Genomic DNA, 21,907 nt, shown 5'->3' with positions numbered 1-21,907 from the left:
GCAGAGTTTGGGGAAACACTCCATATTTCTAAAGCAAAATATAAATATATGAACATATGCAATAAATAGCCTCAAATCAATTCATTCCTGGAAATTTTGCCACAAAACTGAGTTATGAAAAAACTTTACTATTCAGATCTTGAATTTTAGAACTTCAGATATGGGAATAAAGACTTTTATCTTTTATTTCCTTTGCCCTACTGTACATCCATAACAATTTTTTGGAATAACACTGATCTTCATTGCCACTTTCACACCCAGGCTTCAGAAAAATGTTAGAGAAAATCAGCATATCTAGTTCTAGCACAAATTCATGGGGGTTAACCTCAGCTGGGACTTACAATGCCATATGGCATTCTGATTTTCTGCCTAATTATTACTCTATATATTTTCCACAAGGATTACTTTAAACTTATCCATTATCCTTAAAATTTTGAACCTCATCTTTCCTTTTTCTATCAGCAGTTACCAAAGGAGGTAAATAGAAGTCATTAGAGTAGAACTTCATTTCTCTCCTACCGAAAATTGAAAACCACTCTTCAAGAATCCATCCTTTCCTCCTCTTTTGTTACAATGAAAGACATGTGCCCATATGCTCTGAATCCTCTCCTCTTCTACTATTTCAAGAACCTTGCTCTATAAATTGCTTCTGCTCCTCTCATTATCTTCAATTACTCTTTCCTCACCTCTCTCTTCTCTGCATCTCCAAGTGTTTTCCATCAACATTCAAGTAAGTTCAAGTCTCTGCAACAGAAATAAGTCCCCCATGACTTCGTATTTTCTTCCAGTTTTGATTACTTTCCTCATTCATAGCCAATGCTTTCTAGTGTCTCTATTTCATTGATTTCTTGACTAACTATCATATAGCTTTTACCCCTATCCATATATTAAATCCACTCTAGTCAAATTCTTAAGATCCATGTAACTTCCCAAAGTCACACCAATCTCCTTGGGGCTTTTCCAGCACTGGTACTTTGACACTTCTCTAAAGGAAGTAAACTATACTTATATTAGCTGAAGTATAGCTTTTAAAAGGTAGAGTGATAAATAACCTCAACATATAGGCCTCCCCAGGGCATTAGGAAAACTTCCTTTCCTTGCCTTCCATGACATCATACTCTCATGGGTCCTTCTCAGTCATTTTTGAGGGTTCCCCTTCCTCTGTCCAATATTAATATTTCTACCCTACCTATATTTTCACTTAGCTCACTTTCGCTGAATTATCTAATATATCCTCCAAGGTCTTAATTAGCTTATATATGCAAAATACTCCCATATCAGGGGTGCGGATGTGGCTCAGACAGTTGGGAGCCCACCTCCCACATGAGAGGTTCCAATGCCTCCTAAAGAAGGCAGACAAACAATAAGCAGACACTGAGCAATAATAATGAGCAGACAATGGGGAAATAAATAAAAACAAGCAAGACATTGAACAAACAATGAGCAGACAGTGAGCAGAAACAAAAAACATGCAGGAAGTGGATGTGGCTCAAGCAGTTGGGCACCCACCTCCCACATGGGAGGTCCCGGGTTCTTAGGGTACCTCCTAAGAAGAAATAAGCAGACAATAAGCAGACAATGAGCAGATAACAAGCAAAAACAGTGAGCAAACAGATAAAGAGCCATCTGGAGGAAAGAGGGATGAAAAAATAAATTAAATACCATTTTTAAAAAATGCTTCTCTTTGTTAAAAACAAAACAAAACAAAAAAACAGCTCCCATATCTATATATTTAACCAAATCTTCTCTCCTAAGCTCTAGGCTGACATTAAACTGATCACTGATATCTGTAAGTACTTCAGTCTCAGAGTTCAAAATCAAACTCAAACACATAATCTGCCTCATGATCCCCAACCTGCTCCACCCATATTCTCTATCCCAGAGGATGGAGAACCACTACCTATCCAGTCACCTGAGTGCTTAACCTTGGAATTACTTCTCCTACATTCTCATCACTAACTCAATAACCAAGTTGTATAAGTAGACAGATTGAGTAAATATTTATTCAGTCTGTCTACTTTATTCCAGCCTTATAGCCACTAGCATTAAGTTCTACTCTGGCTCCCTAAGGGTTCTTTCTACCCAGCTCCAATCTCTTCTCTAGAGATCCTTCTAAAAGATGGCTTTGACTAAGCTGTTCCCCTACTGAAAATATTTCAATGGCTTAAAAGTATACTTAAGATAAAAATACAAACTCTTCAAACATCTTATCCGGCCTCCACTCAAGCTAATAACGACTTCAAACTATTTGCTTAGGTTTAATTTAGTGGTTTATGCTCTCTGTCTCACTTCTGGTTCTTGACATCGGTGAGAATGTCAATTTTCTGCATCAGAATCACTTGGAGGGTTCTGTAAAACACAGTTTGCTGGCCACAGCCCAGATCATTTTTAACTCAGTAGGTCTGAGGTGATGCTCCAAGTGATACTGATGCCGATACTAGTCCAGGGACTGCACATTGAATACCACTGAGCTAGAACAATCTTCACCAGGCTACCCTGTACTCATTTCTCATACATTAGTTCTCCTTCTAATCTTTCTTGGACAGTCCCAAGTCTGGGCAAGGAGTTTCCTACCATGGTTCCCCTATAACAATACTTACCACACTGTATCATAATTTCTTAGTTATATGTTGGCCCACCCCCCCATTAGGCTATAAACCTTATGGGGGCAGACCTTCTAGCTTCCTGTTTTTATTGTTGTATAGTACTTACCTGTTATGAAGGAGATGCTGAATATATATTGGTCACATGAATAAATTAAAAATAACTAAAAATTGTTTATACTTCACAAGTTTCCTTTCTGTAAAAAAATATACAAATATTTTAAATAAAAATGCAAACTCTGTTCTATTAGCTCCAATTTCTCTCTCTAGATAAAGAGCAATCTTTGAATCTAGTATGAAGCATGTATTATTTGGCATCATTCCATCTTCTGAATGCCAATATCTGCAAAGCCAAACAGGAAAATGTAAAGCTTCTTAGTCCTTCCCACACAGAAAAATGGTATAGTTAAAGATAACAAATTTAAAAGTATAACTTGTCTTTTAAGCCACACATATGCTAAGATTAATAAAACTGACTGATTTTCTGCAATGAGATTCCATGCATTGAAACAACAAATGGCATGGGACCCAATCCTGTGCCACCTCTTATCCTGCAAAAAAAATGAGTTGTAATACTATATAATACATAGCATATTTAATGGTATAATTTATGATTTTTTTTGAACCTCAGATTTTTCATCTGTGAATGAGAAAATTGGACTAAATGCCACAAAAGTTTTATTTCAGCTTTAAAATTCTATACCAAGATAATTCTGCATAAGAAAACCAATATTTCATGAAAGCTGCCAGCTGAATATTTAAAAAGTAAGAAAATATACCAGGAATTAAAAATAGGGAGGATATAACACAACCAATAAAAATATAAAAGGAATTTCACCTAGATTTAATGCAATGGGACTGAATTGAAAGAGGAATTAAAACTCCTTTCCTGAGGTCTGCAAAAAGCAGCAGATCTGGAGAATAAGTGGAAGAAAACCTGGCAGAATCTTCATAGTAGTCAGAGGGCAGCTGAACAGGCTTTCTTATTTCGTGAGGACCTGATAGACTTAGGCAGAAACTCACATCAGCTCTAGAAGAATCCAATTCAACAACTCTTGGACTATAAGCCAATATGATAGTCATAGCTGTAACAATAAGTAAAGAGAAAGAAATATCAGACACAAGGCAGAAAATACATTCTCAAAGGAGATGATTACCCTCAAGAGTAAGGGAAAATACCTCCCTCTAAAGGGTATTTATGAAGAAAAGAGGAGAGAAAAACAAAAATATGAAATATAGGAAATTTCTGATTTGTGTTTTCCATATTGGGATACTATCATAAAAAGTACAGCAAGCCATTATGAAGACCCCAAAAAAATGAGGAAAACTACCTGAAGACTCTGTTAGTTTCCAATTGCTGCTGTAACAAATTACCAGAACCTGTGGCTTAAAACAACACAAATTTCTTATGGAGGTCAGAAGCTCAAAATAGGTCTCACTGGGTTAAAATCAAGGTGTTGGCAGGGCTGTGTTCCTCTCCAGAGGCTCTAAGGGAAACCCATTTACTTGTCAGTTCCAGCTTCTAGAGGCTGTCTACATCCCTTGGCTCAGAGCAGTTCCTTCTTAGGAGGCAGTAAGAAGCAGTAAAGTCTTTCTCATATCTGATTATTTTGACACTGACTATTCTGTCTCCCTTTGTCACATTTAGGGACCACCCAGATAATCTAGGATTATCTCCCCATCTCAAAATCCTTAACATAATCAACATCTGCAAAGTCCCTTTTGCCATAGAAGATAACATATTCTCAGGTACCAGGGACTGAGTAATGGACATCTTTGGGAGGCCATTGTTCTGCCTAACAAAGAGATTTTTTTAAAAATCTGAATTAAAACAGCAGTAGAGGCAATGAAATAAAGCATAAAAATTTCAGAAAACTGGCATGGCAATTAGAAGACATACTTAAGAAATTTATCCAATACTCAGAGAGCAGAATCAAAGAAGACAGAAAAAAAGGAAAGGAGGCACATATGAGAAAAATCTACTAAGAATCCAAAAAAGTCTAGGACAAAACAGAAGTAACAACTAGAAACAGAAGAAAAGTTCTTGCCTAAGAAGTAAAACCTCAGATTACTGGTTTAAAAGTAAAGCTTTTACAAAGTTAGGCTTTTACAATCAATTAAAATATGAGATATGGGAATTACAAAGGTAAAAATAAAATTTCTAAGAGTATAGGGAAGAAATAAAATAAAATAAAAAGCAAACAAACTAAATGCCAAAAAAAGAAAAGAGAAGAAAGGACAAGAGAGGAGAAGGAGAAGGAGAAGATACAGAAGAAGATATCCCCAAGCTTCTACTGTAGAATTCCAAAGGATAGGACACAGGCAACCAAACTCCCCATTATACAGAAAAAAATGTTTGAGACCTATCAATTCCACTGTCAATTAAATTAATGTTCTCATCTGAGGACAATAAAGAACAATCTGAGAGATCTGGGGTCTCAGAAAGAACATTGTCTACATTTCCTTCTTAAAGAAATACAAAGACAAGCCAGTCATGAGAACAATTAAAAATTTTGAAAACCATAGAATAAAAAAAAACTGAACTCAAGCATCAAAAGTGATAAAACACATAAAATTGAATCCAAGTAATTGTTTTTTATGTGGCTATAAAAAACTTAAAGCAAATGTCAAAAATAATTCTTGAAAGAAATTATACCTTTTGTGGCAGTTTGAAAGTATTTCATGAATCCCAAAAAGACAAAGATTATGTTCGAGAAATAATCTATTCCTGTGTGTGAGAGACCCATTCAATAGGACTAGTCAGTGAGGCATGATTCAATTGAGTGTCTGCCCTTTTGCTGGGTCTGATAAAAATGGAGACACAGGAAAAGGAAGCCACCATATTTGATCCTGAGAGATTTGTAAGAGAAAGGACACTAGTTTCACCCACAGGGAGCTGCAAGGAGAGAAGCCCCCTGAGGCCCAAAGAGCTGAGGCCTGATGAGAAATGACCCATATGTCTGATAGCTTGCAGCTACCTGGGAAGAAACTGGAGCAGCCAAGACTGATGGAGGAGGCCAGGAAAGAGACAAGCCCTATGCCAGATTAGCCTATAGCTGCAGAAGGGCAGACCTTGGCAGAGATTGGCAGCCATCTTGTTTCATCACATGGCAGCTGACTTTGGTGAGAAGGCACCTCTTATGGTGCCTTGAGTTGGACTTTTCACAGCCTTGGAACCATAAGCTTTAATCCAAATAAATCCCCTTTATAAAAGCCAACACATTTCTGGTACTTTGTATCAGCAGCCCTCTAGCAAACTAAAGAACCTATTATAAAAATAATTGCATGATATACAGTGACTAGGACTATACTCAGAAAAACTGAAAGCAAGGACACGAACCAACATTTGCACACCGATGTTCATAGCAGCATTATTCACTAGTGCTAAAGTGTGGAACCAGTCCAAGTGTCCATTGACTAATGAATGGATAAACACAATGTAGTGTATACATACAATGGAATACTATTCAGCTGTAAGAAGAAATGAAATTGGGATGCCTATGACAACAAGGATAAACTCTGAGGATATTATTTTGAGTGAAATAAGCCAGGCATGAAAGGACAAACACTGTACAGGTTCACTAATATGAACAAAATATGTTAAGTAAACTCTAGAGTATAGGTTACTAGGACCTAGAATGTGATTTGAGGATGTGAGCCGACGCTTAATGTATGTAGCATTACTAATATGGTTAATTATAAAAGTAAAGAAATGAATAGAGTTGAGAGTACCACATTATAATGAGTATAACTAACCCTGCTGATTTATAAATGTTACTGTGGCTGAAAGGAGTAGTCTGTGGATGTAAATGTCAGCTGAAAGGAAACTAGAGAATATTCTAGGGAATGTATAGCATAGTGATTTCAGTGGTGGATGAAGATTGTGGTTAACAGTATAAATACAAGAATACTCTTTTTTTTACAAACTGCTAGGAATATGGTGATATATGGGAAAATAATGACTAATGTAACTTAAGGATGATAGGAATATTGTAATATTTCATAGTAACAGCAAGAAGGTATTATTTCAATGCTAAGGGACAAGAATGAGGATATAAGGGGATATGGGATTTTTTCTTTTGGAGTAATGAAAACATTCTAAAATTGACTGAGGTGATGACAGTGCAATCCTGTGATGAAAATGAGAGCCACTGAGAGTAGCTTTGAATGGCTTGTACAAAGCATGGACTGTGTAACACAGGGAATGCAGCGGGGGACGATCAACTATGGTTCACAGAACAAATACGAGAATGTCCTCTCATGAACAAAAAAAAATATATAATACTAATATAGGGCATTAATAATTAGGTGGATTGGAAGGAAATACACCAAATGTAAGATATTAGCTGTAGTTAGTAATAATATTTTGACGATGTTCTTTCATAGTTGGTAACAAATGTTTTATAATGCAAGGTGTTGGTGGTAGGGAGATGTATGGGAGCCTTGTATGATGATATGCATGTTTTTTTTGTAAATTCACAAATTTTGCTATACACTTATTGTTATGTATGTTCATTCCCATGCATGATATACTTCAATGAAATTAAAATGAAACTAAAATTACTTATGTATCAATAAGAAATTTAAATAGGGAATAAAAGATGATAAATGTATGTTAATTCTCTCTTATTATTCAGGTGAGAGCCAAAACATACTATTTAAATTATAACATTAATAATTTTCAAATATAAGTTTTAAAATGCTGATTCAAAAACCAACAAAGTAAATAATTAATACTGTGGAGTAGGATGAATATGTCTCATAGTACTAAAGAAAAGTTTTTTTAAAATAGGGAGGAAAGATAAACAATGTAGAAAATGATAGTTTTGTGAAATTTATATTGGTAAGTCTATCAGTGGTTCTCTTTAGAAAAGTAATTCATATTTATGGTTAGAAATTTAGAAAAAAAGTATAATCAGACAAAAGTAAATAAATACTTCTAAAAATTTATATTTTAAGAAAATTCTAGAAAAATTCTGTATTATTCTGGAAAATTCTCTGTAATAAGAGAATTTAGAGAATTTTGCCCTGCCTGTGAAACAAAGATGTAGTCAAGATAGCATTATTCCAAAAATTAATTGTCCTCAATGCTGAAAGGAGACATCCACCTCCATGCCCTTTCATACCTATAATTTCTATAAAGTGTGGTGATAGGGTAGGGGAGGAAGCTTTGTTTACTCTACAAAGCAAATATTCCAGATGTTGGAAATCAACCAAACTCATTATCTCAACAGAAGCCATAACAAATCTTCTAAGTCTAAATTCTACGGAGGCACTTATGGTATTCATCTTCACCATGAACTTCATTTATTCATTCCTACATTCACAAACAATTATGGAACACCAGTTACCAGCATGGCATTGCGTTAGGTCTTAGAGAGGCACCAAATGACACACCTAAGTGCCTGCTCTGCAGTCTTTTGCATCACATGCATTTCTTTATCTCCCGAAAGACAATTTACATATTCATTAGCCAAGTGAAAAAGGAACCCTTGGGTCAAGCCCCCATACCAGTAACTAAAACCTATGAGATTTAGTAAACATTTAGATAAGAATGTAAATTTGTGCTCTCCTGATATATTCTAAAAGAGAGATTCTACACCAAGCTGGGTAAAGGACAGAAATAAGATATAAATCAAACTGACTTGTTTTCCCACTTCTATTACAGTACAACAGTGGAGGGGGTAAGGACCAGATTTGTGGCCTTGGCTGACTGGGTTCTCTTCCTGATTCTGATGCTTACCAGCTAATTTACAAATTCCATAACTACTCTGAATCTCAATTTTCTATTTGTAAAATAATGCATGGATGACCTCTAAGACCTCTTTAATTCTAGTCCTTAAATCTCAAACACATCAGATCTTCCACATATGCCCCCCTAAAAAAAGATGAGAAAAGAGTTAATGCCTTACCTCGAGTTTCTACTAAGAAGGAAAATAGATCCTACCTTATCAGAGTCTGAAAATAGAAACAAAAAAGTAGAATGATCTGCCACTAGAATTTTTAAAAACTAGAAAATTTTAAAAACACTGCAACTGCCCTTGGGGTAAATTTTAAGTGATCATTGAGCACAGGACTTTAAATCCTATTACTCTATTCATAAAGCTAGGCCTCTTGAAGAACTCGGTATCAGTAAAGGAGTAGACCAGAAAAAAATTATCAAAATAATCTACCCATCTGCACTGGGGGAAAGCAAGGTAGCTTGTCTGTCTTAGCCTAAGTTCTATGTTAGAAAACATATTAATTAAAAGATTCTGGGAAGCTGCTGTGGCTCAACCAATTGGGCACCCACCTACCACATGGAAGGTCCTGAGTTCAGGCCCCGGTACCTCCTAAAAGAAGACGAACAGATGTCGTACTTGCTACAACAAGCTAGAAGCCACACCTGCTGCAATGAACAGATGCCACAAGCCAGCAGATGCCACAGCCTATGGGGAGCGAATGTGACTCAGGCCATTGGGCATGTGCCTCCCCATATGGGTGGTCCTGGGTTCAGTTTCCAGTGACTCCTGGATAAGGCAAGCAAACAATGAGCAGATAGATAAGAGAACCATCTGGGGCAGGGGGGATAAAAAAAAGAATTTTAAAAAATTTAAAAAAAGGTTCCCTTAAGAAATCATGACTATAAAATAGTTTAACCATGGTGAAAGCAATATGGCCATTCCTCAAAAGTTAAATATTGAATTATCATATGACTTGGCAATTCTACTTCCCAAAGAATGTGAAAACAGGATCTCAAACAGATATTTGCACACCAGTGTTCATGGCAGCACCATTCACAACAGCCAAAAGATGGAAATAATCCAAGTATCTATCAACAACTGAGTGGATAAACAAAATGTGGTACACACACACACAATGGAATATTAGTCATAAGAAAGAATGAAGTTATGAGACACACTGCAATGAGAAGAACTTTGAAAACATTACATTCAGGGAAATAAACAAGCCACATAAGGACAATTGTTGTATGATATTGTTTATAAGCAGTGACTAGAAATAGCAAATACACAGAAATAAAGATTGCAGTTTACCAGAAGCAGGGGAAAGGGGGAAGTGGGAGAGTTTGTTTAAAGAAAAAAAGAGAGAGAGAAGAGGAAGGAAGAAAGGAAGGGAGGATGGAAAGGAAGAGAAGAGAAGGGAAGGGAAGGGGAAGAAGGGAAGGAAAGGGAAGAAGGGAAGGATGGAGGAAGGGAGGGAGGAGGGAAGGGAAGAGAAGATGAGAGGGAGAGAGGAATCATGACCTCAGGTCTATAAATTACACAAGGTTGCTATTTCAAATGACCAAAAGATTTCAAACTTACAGTGTACTTCTGATATCCTCATTCCACTACTTCCCCTAGCACTAGCAAGCATCAAACACAGGATTGTCAGTTCCACCTCAGAGAAGATGAACCCTTTGTCCAAAATAATGAAGCACAGGAAGGGTTCCATGTATGATAACTGGCAGAAGAGTCCACAGCAGGATTAGAACCCCCAAATGTCAAATAATAAATGATTAAAAACAAAATTAAATTGTTTGAGTTTCTGTATTTCCCTTTTCCACTTCTATTGATTCAAGAGTTATACTTTTTATTTCTATTCTTAATGATTATTTCAATATTTCAAAATGAAACTGACTTAAAGTATAAAGGTCATCCTCTTTCTATGACATGCTTTTACTCTAGTCTCTCTGCTTTCATCTCACATGTTACTGTGTATGGCCTTTGACCCCCATTTGTTTTAAATCTCACCTAAATTTACTTGATACTACTGTTTTGGTTTTTTAATCTCAAAGCTTAATTGGTATCTTTGTATGAAGCCTGCATAACCAAGTTGCAAGAACAAAAAAGAATGTAAGAGTAAAATAAATTATCAATCTTATCTTACAACATAAAAGTTTCTAAATAAAATGCAAGCAAATAAAAAATCAAATCCAGCAATGTATTGAAATATTATAGCATCATTACCAAATATGGCTTATTCCAGAATGCACAGATGAGTTGGTATTTAATAAACTAGTTATATAATTCATCATGTTAATAAATTCAAGGAGAGAAAAAAATGATCATCTCAATAAACATGGAAAAAATATTTGGTAAAAATCAATACCTGTTCATGATAATTTACCAGTTCTAGGATTAGAAGGGAACTTCCTTAACTTGATAAAACATGGCTATAAAATTTGCATGGCAAATCTCATATTTGATAGAAGTATTCCATGTAAAATCAGAAACAAAGCAAAATTAACTCATTCACCAATTGTTTGTACAGGTGATTATAGCCAGGCCAGAAAGACTAGGGGAAAAAAGAGAAAAGGATTGGAAAAGAACCATTTGTCGTTATTCACAGATGATAGAATTAGCTATATAGAAAATGCAAGATAATCTATAAACAAACTGTAAAACAAGAGGGTTTAGCAAATTTGCTGGATTAAATATGAAGCAATGTGAATCAAGTGTGCTCCTAACACTTAGAAAAAAACTATTCAGAAGTATTATTTCAAGAAAGAATACATTTACAATAGTAAAATATGTAATATACCTAAGGATGTTTAAATGTTCAAAGACTTATAAGAAAATCCAAATGAATTAAGAGAGAACATATGTTCACAGAGGAAAATGTTAAGATATTAGTTTTCGAGAGTATGGGCCATGATGTGGACCATTGACCATGAGGTGCAGAGGTACCCAAAGATGTACTTACCAAATGCAAAGGATATGTCATGATGATGGGAACGAGTGTTGCTGGGGGGGGAGAGGGTGGGGGGGTGGGGTTGAATGGGACCTCATATATATATTTTTAATGTAATATTATTACAAAGTCAATAAAAAATGAAATAAAATAAAAAAATTTAAAAAAGATATTAGTTTTCCCAACATTAATGTATAAATTCAATGCAATAAAATGAAAATCCCAAAAAAGGTTTTCCATTGGACCTGACAAGCTCCGTGAACATTGATATGGAAGTACAAAAAAAATAATAACCTCTAAGATAACCTGAAAAATTAAAAAAACCAGATATCTTATAGAAGTGATAGTTTTATTTTAAAGTGATAGTAGTTAAAATCTTATGATATTGGTACAGAAACACACAAATAGCCCAACAGAACAGAATAGATATCCCGAAACACATTCACACTTGTTTGGACCCCTGATTTACTCATCAACAGAGAAATGGCATAACTGGTCATCCATATGTAAAATAAAATTGAATACCTATATCACACCTATATTGGTGAGCCAAAAGGGTGCTGATGCAAAGTGCCAGAAATCTGTTGGTGTTTATAAAGGGTATTTATTTGGGGTAGAAGCTTACAGTTACAAGGCCCTAAAGAGTCCAACTCAGGGACCATTAGAGGTATTTTCTCACCTAAAATCTGTTGACAGGTGTTTAAGCAAGATGGCAGGTGATGGCTACTACAGTTCAGGCTGCTTCTTCCTCTTAAGGCTCGGTGGGCCCAGCGTCTTCCCATCCTAGCTGTAGGCTTGCATAGGGCTCAGCTGTTCTGTCCTCTTCAGGTGCAAACTATCAGGCGAATGGCTCATTTCTCTTCCCGGGATCCTCTTCTGTGTCTCTGGACTCCCCTCCTCTTTTCTCACATTTCTGCCTCTATGTTCTCCTTGAGTGCCTTTTATCTAGCCCACCAAGGGGGTGGAGACTCAACCCTGTACACCCTAATGACGTGGTTGACCCAAAGCTCTAATCTCAATATAATTTATTCAAAGACACCTCAGCTGAATCTAATACAATCAAAGGTTTCATGCCCAGAGGAACGGACCAGTTTACAAACATAATTTCTCTTTTTGGAATTCATAAATAATCTCAAACTGCCACAACACCATACATAGAAATCAATTTCAGTTGACATATAAAGACTTGTATGGAGGAAATCTCTAAAATATTCAGAAAATAAAGAATATATTTATAATCCAAAAATGGGGGGATTTCCTAAACAAAATTGTAAAATACTTTATATAATCAGTGGGGAAAAATAGGTAAGATTAGTAGAAAGTTTGGTAACATACATAAGAAAAGGTTAGTTTCCAATGAAATGTGAGGATTTCCTATAAATCAAAAAGGGAAAAGCCATGCATTCCATTAGAAAAATGGGCAAAGAGGTGGAGAAGCAATTCACAAAAGAGGGAGCCTTAATGGCCAATAATCACATGAAAGATGATTCATAGTTACAGGGAATCAGAGAAAGGCAAACGCAAACTACAGAATCCAATTTATTTCTGCCAGTTGGCAAAAAGTAACAAGTCTGAAAATATCCATAGTTGGTAAGGCCTATCATACAACAACGGTAGGAGTAAACTTTAGTACAACTGCTTTGAAAAGCAGTTTGGCAAAAAACAGTAAAGTTGGGCATGGTTATAACTAGACAGAGAGATTTCAACCCTAACAAAACTCACGTGTCTACCCAAGAAGATAGGTACAAGAGTTTTCACTGCAGATTGTTTTACTGTCAGAATATTAGAAGCAACATTTTCATTGACTGGAGAATGGACAAGTTATACCATAACCAGAAAGGTATACTATAAAGTAGTAAAAATGAACTAAGTAGTGCCACATGTACGCTGATGAGTAAAACAATTTACTGCAAGTATGCAGGCAGTAGACCATTCTTACAAATGTTAAAATCTTACTTACTATATATTACTTATATTTTGCCCACATATTTATATATCCACAAGCACATGCAGGCTATGATAAACATCAAATTTACCTCTAGGCAAAGAGGGTGGGGTTTAGAGAATTGGGAAGGAGTATAAGCTCCTTCAACTGTAATCATTCGTTTTATTAATTAAGCCCTAAAGAATTTGAAACAATTACATCAAAATTTTAATATTCTATAAAGCTGGATAATACATATGTTATTGTATTGGAATACTCTCCACACTTTTCTATAGGCTTGAAATATTTCATTTTGGAAAAAAACTATTTCAGTCAAGTCACAAAAAATGGAGCATCCTATTATCATTGTTATTAAGAGAGGGAAGGAGGGAGGAATGGGGAAGAAAGAGGGCAAAGGAGGGAGAGTGAAGGGGGAAGGAGGAGGAGGGTGAGGAAGAGAAGGAAAAGGGAGACGAGACGAGACAAGAAAAGGGACAGAAGAGAGGGATAGAGGGATAGCAAGCACTATTTCTAGACTGTACGAGGCCCAAAGATTAATAGTTTTATTATAAAGTGATAAAATATGTGGTGTTGCTTTGCTTAAAACTTCTATTTCCTGGGAGACAGCAAAGAGTATATGAGATATCATTATATCGTTTCATAGCTGAGAGCTTAGGCTTTGGAATCTGTGAAATCTGTGTTCAAATCCCAAGTATTTTATTTCCTAATATGATTTTATTCTTTTTTTAAAAAATATACTTTATTTTTAAAGAACTTTTAGACTGCAGAAAAGTTACATAAAAAATGTAGGGATTTCCCATATATCCCACCCCTCCCCCTCTCACATCTTCCCCTACTAATAACATCTTACATTACTGTGGTACATTTGCTACAATTGATGAACAAACACTGAAACATTGCTACTAACCATGGTCTATAGTTTACATTATAGTTTACACTTTACACCATGCAAGTTTATAGATTTTGACAAAATGTATAACAGACAGTATCCATGTCATGTAGAACAATTCCAATGCCCTAAAAATATCCTATGTTCTACCTAATCTTACCTACCCCTGCCCTCATAACCTCTGGTAATTACTATCTTTATATTGGTGTTACAAGTTATTCTGTCACCACCATAACAAGTCTACTTTAGTCCATAGTTCCATTACCCTTTTATGTTTGTTCATTCCTCAATCTTGAAGATTTGGGGATGGTGATGCTTACTCTGCTTTCAATTGAGAGGAGGCTTAGATTTTATGGGGCAAATGGAAGGAACTGTTTTGTTTGCAGTTCTAGATACTCTTTGCCTTTTGGGATGAGGGTTGTCCATACTAAAACAACTTTAAATAAATTATTTAATACCTCCCTTCCAGGCACTAATTTCCTCAGCTGTAGAATGAAGTAAAAAGTACCTAGCTTATCACCTTTTAAGATGAGGTATTGGTTGAGCTGTTTTTGTGACATCTGATCTCCTATAACTTTTAAATAAAGCAACCCAGAGGGTTTGAACATTCATAAATGAAACACCATCTCTAAGACTTGGCCTTAACTGAACTAACAGATCAAAACAATATGTTTGGGAATTGTGGGAAGATGGCATCACATTAACAGGCAGAGTTCAATGCTCTCACAAAATCAAGAGAGAGAGCCAAAAGCTGTGTGAGGGACCTGCTTTGGGGGTCATCAGACCAGAACAGTGCTACACAACTACCAGGAGGGTGAGGGACAGAGAATCAAAGAAACTGAAACAACAAATGTGAGTAATCAAGTCCCTGCAGTGGCTGGGAAGCACTCACCTCCTCCACCCCCAATATAGTATGCAAGGGGAAAACCCCTGGCACTGCAGCTGACTGAGAGGGGAACAGACACATTCCTACCTGTCAGCTGTTTCAAGGAAAAAGGGAGGGGAATTTGGGGAGATTTTCTTCAGTGAACTAGACCAGCAGAGGCTGCTTTGAATATCCACTCTGGAGATTCAATACAGAAACTCAGGAAAGCTTAGACTGAACACCTCTGTGAAAAGATACACTGATGAATACCATCTGCTGGCCTGTCTAGAAAATGCATGGACAAAAACTGTTCTCTGTTCTATCTATATCTTAAGCCCTGGGAGAAAATCTGTGCCCCACTAGTGAGTCACTGGCCTGATTCTGAAAACATAAGCTGAGCAATTTTAAAGACTGAGAATAAGTGGAATCAAATATCAAAGAAGAGCTGCTAAAAAAGAAAAAATGAAACAAAACAAAAAAAAACAATGGGCAAGACAGAGAAATTAGCCATCGGAGTAAATTCACCAATATATTCTGATGCCTCGATATCACCAAAAAATTTCAAACCATACTAGGAAATAGGAAGAGATGGCCTAGCCAAAAGAACAAACCAAATATTCTGAAGAGATACAATTAATCTGTTATAATCATACAACTCTCCTAAATCACTTCAAGGAATTTAAAGAAAATATGACTAAAGAAATAAAGGATATTAAGACAACACTGGGAAAGCATATAGAACAATTTTTGAAGGCCTGCAAAGAAAAGTAACAGACCTTATGGGAATGAAGGACATGATGTATGAGATCAAAAATATATTAGACACACGTAAGATCAGATTGGAAATGTTTGAAGACAGAATTAGTGATTTTGAAGACAGAACATTCGAACTGGAAAAGACAGGAGAACAGAAAGAGAAGAGAATGGAAAAACTGGAACAGAGTCAGAGGGAATCGAATGACAATGCAAAACACAGAAACATTTGCATGACTGGTATCCCAGAAGAAGAGAATGGAAAAGAGGCAGAAAGAATATTTGAGGAAATAATGACTAAAAACTTCCCAACCCTTATGAAAGACATAAATATCAATATATAAGAAGGACAACACACCCCAAAGAGAAAAAATCCAAAAAGACCTACCCCAAGACACCTGCTAATCAGAATGTCAAATATCAGAAATAAAAAGAGGATTTGGAAAGCAGAAAACTAAAGCAAAGTATCACATACAAGGGAATCTTATCTGACATAAGATTAAGTACTGACCTCTCATCAGAAATTATGGAAGAGGGAAGAAAGTGGTATGATGTATTTAAGGAATTAAAAGAGAAAAATTGCCAGTCAAGAATTCTGTATCTGGCAAAACTGTCCTTCAAAAATGAGGGTGAACAGGAGGAGTGGGGTGGGGTGGGTGTGGGGTATATGGGAACCTCTTATATTTTTTAATGTAACATTTTTTTGTGATCTATGTATCTTTTTTAAAAAGGGAATGAAATTTTAAAACTTAAAAATGAGGGTGAAATGATCAATGCAACTAGAAAAAGACCTTGAATAAAAGGGGGAAAAGGTAAAGACAAATGAGTTTATATGGCTAAGAGACTTCAAAGTGAGTTGGGAGGTTATCCCAGAGGTAATGCTTATGCGTGTCTCAGCAGGACCTCATAGACTGCCAAAGTATATACTACCACAAATAGTGAGGCTCCTGGGGGCTCTGGAGACACCCAGGTCTTAGGATCACTGCAGGTAGCTCTGGAGTTTGGTGCCTCACAAGTGGGCCCTACTTTGGAGTTTGTGCTCCTGTGTGTGACAGAGTTGGACTCAGATGTGACTTCTCTACATAAACCCCTTCTGTCCCTTCTATTTGAGCCTACAGTTGGGGCTGTAGTTGGTAGGTGTATGTCCAAGAGACATGAGTCTTTAGGCTGTCTATGTGCCAGCTGGGCCCTGAATCTCAGCGGAGTTGCAACAGTTCATTGGAACTATTCACTGGACTCTCCCGAGACACCTAACAAGGAAGTGAGGATGGACAACCACCATACCAAGGAACCAAGAGAGTCTACAACTGCAAGCAAGAGAGTCACATCCATCAGCCTTATGGGAATGAGGCCTCTCTCAATTAGAGGTGGAATCGGCATTACCATCACAGAATCCTCAGGACTGGGGAATAAAATATGGACTAGAGTGGACTTACTGATATTCTACTATAGACTTATCATGATTTTAGCAATGGGAGAAATTATATCATTGATGTGGAGACTGGTCACTGGAAGTACTGAAGTCAGGGAGAGGGGAAAAAAGGTGTAATATGAGGGCTTTTCAGGACTTGGAATTGTCCTGAATAACATTGCAATAACAGATATAGGCCATTACATATCCTGCCGAATTGAGTGGGACTGTAAATTAAAATGTAAACTATAATCCATGCTTAGTGGCAATGCTCCAAATGTGTTCATCAATTGCAATGAATGTACCACACTAATGAAAGAAGTTGTATATGTGGGGAAAGGTGGGAGGTGTGGTGAGGAGGGCATATGGGAATCCCTTATATTCTGTGTCAAATATTTTGTGCAATCTATCTTTTAAAATAATAAAAAATGTATTTTTTAAAAATGAGGGTAAATTCAAAGTCTTCACAAACAAAAATTGATAGAATATATTACCAAAAGATTACAAGAGATGCTAAAAGGGGAGTGCTACAGCCTAAAAGGAAAAAACAAGGGTGAGAGATTTGGAGAAGAGTTTAGAAAGGAAGATTGTTAGGAAGGGTAATCTAAAGGGTAAGAAGAGAGACAATAAAATGATATGACAACAGAGAGCCAAAGGACAAAATGGATGAAGTAATGCCTTTACAATAATAATATTGAATATTAATGGATTGAACACCCTAATCAAAAGACATAGACTAATAGAAAGGATTAAAAAAATATGAGCCATCAATATGTTGTCTATAACAGACCCATCTCAGACAAAAGAGCACAACCAGGTTAAAATTGAAAGGATGGAAAGAGGTATTCCACACAAATAGTGACCCAAAAAGAGCTGGAATAGTGATACTAATATCAGACAAAATAGATTTCAAATGCAAAATTGTTATAAGAGATGAAGAAAGGTCATCATATATAGTAATAAAAGGGACAACTCAGCAAAAAGAAATAACTATACCAAATACGCACCTAACCTTAGTGTCCCAAGGTATATGAGGTACACACTAGTAAAACTGAAGGGAGAAAGAGGTATCTCTACAATAATAATTGGAGACTTCCATACACCACTCTCAGTATTGAAAAGAACATCTGGACAGATGATAAAGAAACAGAGAACTTAAATATTATAAATGAAATAGACCTAACAGACATCTTTAGAGCATTACACCCCAAAACAGAAGGATATACATTCTTTTCAAGTGTTCATGGCTCCTTCTCCAAGAAAGACCATATATTGGGTCACAAGACAAGTCTCAATAAATTTAAAAAGACTGAAATTATCAAAACACTTTCTCTGATCATAATGGAGTAAAGCTGGAAATCAATAATGGACAGAAAAAGGAAAAATTCATAAATTAATGGAGATTAAATAACACACTCTTAATCAGTGGGTCAAAGAAGAAATTGCCAGGGAATTCAGCAAGTATCTTGAGATGAATGAAAATGAGAACAAAACATATAAAAACCTATGGGACACTACAAAGGCAATGTTAAGAGGGAATTATTGGCTACAGTGGTAAAAACAGCATGGTAGTGGCATAAAAACAGACACAACGACCAATGGAAGCAAATCAAGAACTCAGATATAGACCCTCACATCTACAGTCAAGTGATTTTTCACAAGGCAGTAGAGCCCTCCTAGCTGGGCCAGAACAGCCTATTCAACAAATAGTGCTGGGAGAACTGGATATTTATATCCAAAAGAATGAAAGAAGACCCCTATCTCACATCTTATACAAAAATTAACTCAAAATGGATCAAGGACCTAAATATAAAAGCAACAACCATAAAACTCTTAGAAGAAAATGTAAGACAGCATCATCAAGATCTTCTAGTAGGTGGTAGTTTCTTAAAGTTTATACCTAAAGCATGAGCAACAAAAGGAAAAATAGATAAATGGAACCTCCTCAAAATTAAACATTTTTACAATTCAAAGGACTTTGTCAAGGGAAGCAGACTTGGCCCAATGGATAGGGCGTCCGCCTACCACATGGGAGGTTCGTGGTTCAAACCCCGGGCCTCCTTGACCCGTGTGGAGCTTGCCCACATGCAGTGCTGATGCGCACAAGGAGTGCCGTGCCATACAGGGGTGTCCCCCGCATAGGGGAGCCCCACGTGCAAGGAATGCGCCCCATAACTAGAGCCATCCAGCGCAGAGGACTGCACAGCCTGCCCAGGAATGGCGCCATGCACACGGAGAGCTGACACAACAAGATAACGCAACAAAAAGAGACACAGATTCCCGGTGCCACTGATAAGGATAGAAGTGGTCACAGAAGAACACAGCAAATGAACACAGAGAGCAGACAACGGGAGGAGGGGGAGAAAGAAATAGGTAAGTAAATCTTTAAAAAAAAAAAAAAAAGGACTTTGTCAAAAGGGCCAAAAGGCAGCCAACTCATTGGGAGAAAATATTTGGGAATCGCATATCCAATAAAGGTTTAATATCCACGATATAAAAAGACATCATACAACTCAACAATAAAAAACAAACAACCCAATTAAAAAATGGGCAAAAGATTTGAAAAGACAATTGTTCAAAGAAGAAATACAAATGGTGAAGAAATTCATGAAAAAATGTTCAGCATCACTAGCCATTAGGGAAATGCAAATCAAAACTACAATGCGATATTATTTCATACCTATTAGACTGGATGCTATTTAAAAGTTGGAAAACTGTAAATATTAGAGAGGATGTGGAGAGATAGGAATGCTTATTCACTTTTGATGGGAATACAGAATGATACAGCCACTGTACCATTTGGCAGTTCCTAAGGAAATTGACAACAGACCTGCCATGTGACCTGGCAATATCATTACTAGGTGTTTATCCAGAAGAACTGAAAGCAGAGACATGAACAGACATCTGCACACTGATGTTCAAAGCGGCATTATTCACTTTTGCGAAAAGTTGGAAACAACGCAGATGTTCATCAACGGATGAATGGATAAAAAAATTGTGGTGTATACACATGATGGGATATTATGCAGCAGTAAGAAGAAATGAAGTTGTGAAGCATATGACAACATGGATGAACCTAGAAGACACTGTGTTCAATGAAGCAAGCCAGACACAAAAGGACAAATACTATAGAATTGCACTATTATGAATTAAGTATATTGTGTAAGCTCGTGAAGTTAATAATTAGAATATGGGTCACCAGAAAATAGAATGAGATTAGAGAACGGAGAGCTGAGGGTTATTCTGGGCAGAATTGGGGAAAATGTTGTTTATAAATCTTTAGAAATGAACAGAAATGGTGAAAGCATATCATGGCATTTGTAACTAGCAGTGCTGTATATGGATATGGCAGTGGTTGAAAGGGAACTTCTAAGGTCATATATATTACTAGAAGGAAAGCTAAAAACTGTAACATGCTGTATATGACAGCAAAACACAAATATGGATGACATTGCATATAAGAGACTGTTTTTACAAAGTATAAATACAAATATACTAAAGAGAAGGAAAAAGAATAGCAGTTATGTATAGTGGGGGAAGCAGAGAGATTGAGAGGTAATGAGGTTTTTTTGTTTATTATTATTGAAATAATCAAAGTGCTCTAAGAATGATTGAAGTGATGATGCACACATATGTGATTATATCTAATACCATTAATTATATACTTTGGATGGGTTTATGCTTTATTAATATGTACCAATAAAATTAATTTTTTAAAATGAAAATAAAAGAATAATTCATCCTATGAAGAAAAAGAAAATTTTTTTTTCATTAGCCCATTTTGTTTACAGACTAATAACAGAATATGTTTCTTTATCTTCTTGTTCCAATTTGTATTAGTCATGGTTCACCAGGTAAACAGAACCGACAGAAGATTTATTATAGGAATTGGCTCAGGCGACTGTGGGGACGGGCAAGTCCAAATTCCATAGGGCAGGCTGCAAGCTGGGACCTCTTGAAAGTATTCAATAAATTGCCCAGGAAAAGATGACTGGCTGAAGTAGAGATGGAAATTCTTCCTTCTAACTGCTGAAATTATCAGTTTTCCTTTCAAGGCCTTCAATTGATTGAATGAGACTTCCCTCAATGTTGAAGGCAATCTCCTTAGTTGATTATAAATGCAATCAGCCAAGATGCAAACAATTTACTGATGATTTAAATCCATGAAATATACTCATAGTAACAATTAGTAAAAAATGCTTGCTTGACCAAACAACTAGACATCATAACCTAGCCAAATGGACACATGATCTTAACCATCACAGAATTCAATTTCAAAAAATATAATTGTAAACCAATTTTTTTTAGTTTTTACTATCCTCTAATACCCCTGTCCTTATTGAGCTCTTTTATTACTACAAAAGAGCATGTCTCTGTAAACTTTTTTTTCTACATCTAGCTTACAGGAAGCAATAAAATGTGCAACCAAAAATAAAAAAGGCACATTTGACATTTTAAATATTGAGAGCATTTGATTTTTAATAAATTTAAGAAAAAAATTCATGCAACAAGTTCTAAAAATTCTGAGTAAATGTACATTCCTAACACAGCATTTGAAAGAGTTAAATATCATGGTGTGATCAATGAGTATCAGTTGCTGCCTTGTTTCTTCTTCCTTTTCTTTCTCCACTGCCATAGAGTTGAATTTCTAGCTGCAGACTCAGTGTTGCACGAATCATGGATGAAACAATGGGTCGGTCAGCAACTGAGTCCCTCTCCATCTTGATCCATCTCACGTAGAGTCACCATAGTTGAAGTCCTCAGTTCC

At 36.2% G+C, this 21,907-nt stretch overlaps 1 protein-coding gene across 16 annotated transcripts in view; it reads right to left on the bottom strand.

Moving 5' to 3' along the window:
- Positions 1–21,907, bottom strand: part of LPAR1 (lysophosphatidic acid receptor 1) — a 410,361-nt gene that overhangs the window by 78,609 nt on the left and 309,845 nt on the right. For 4 of the 16 annotated variants that reach the window (XM_071217074.1, XM_071217072.1, XM_071217071.1 and 1 more), the window contains exon 3: positions 687–744. The exons of 11 other annotated variants lie outside the window; for them this stretch is intronic. The gene's annotated coding sequence lies outside the window, so the exon portion shown is untranslated. Of the gene's footprint in view, positions 1–686; positions 745–2,712; positions 2,801–3,626; positions 3,689–21,907 lie in introns of those variants that run through there. One more of the 16 variants, XM_071217075.1, reaches the window with a different exon arrangement.

This window comes from Dasypus novemcinctus, chromosome 8 (genome assembly GCF_030445035.2).
Source record: "Dasypus novemcinctus isolate mDasNov1 chromosome 8, mDasNov1.1.hap2, whole genome shotgun sequence".
In the NCBI taxonomy this organism is placed as follows: domain Eukaryota; kingdom Metazoa; phylum Chordata; class Mammalia; order Cingulata; family Dasypodidae; genus Dasypus; species Dasypus novemcinctus.
This window is presented reverse-complemented; position numbering and strand designations above follow the sequence as displayed.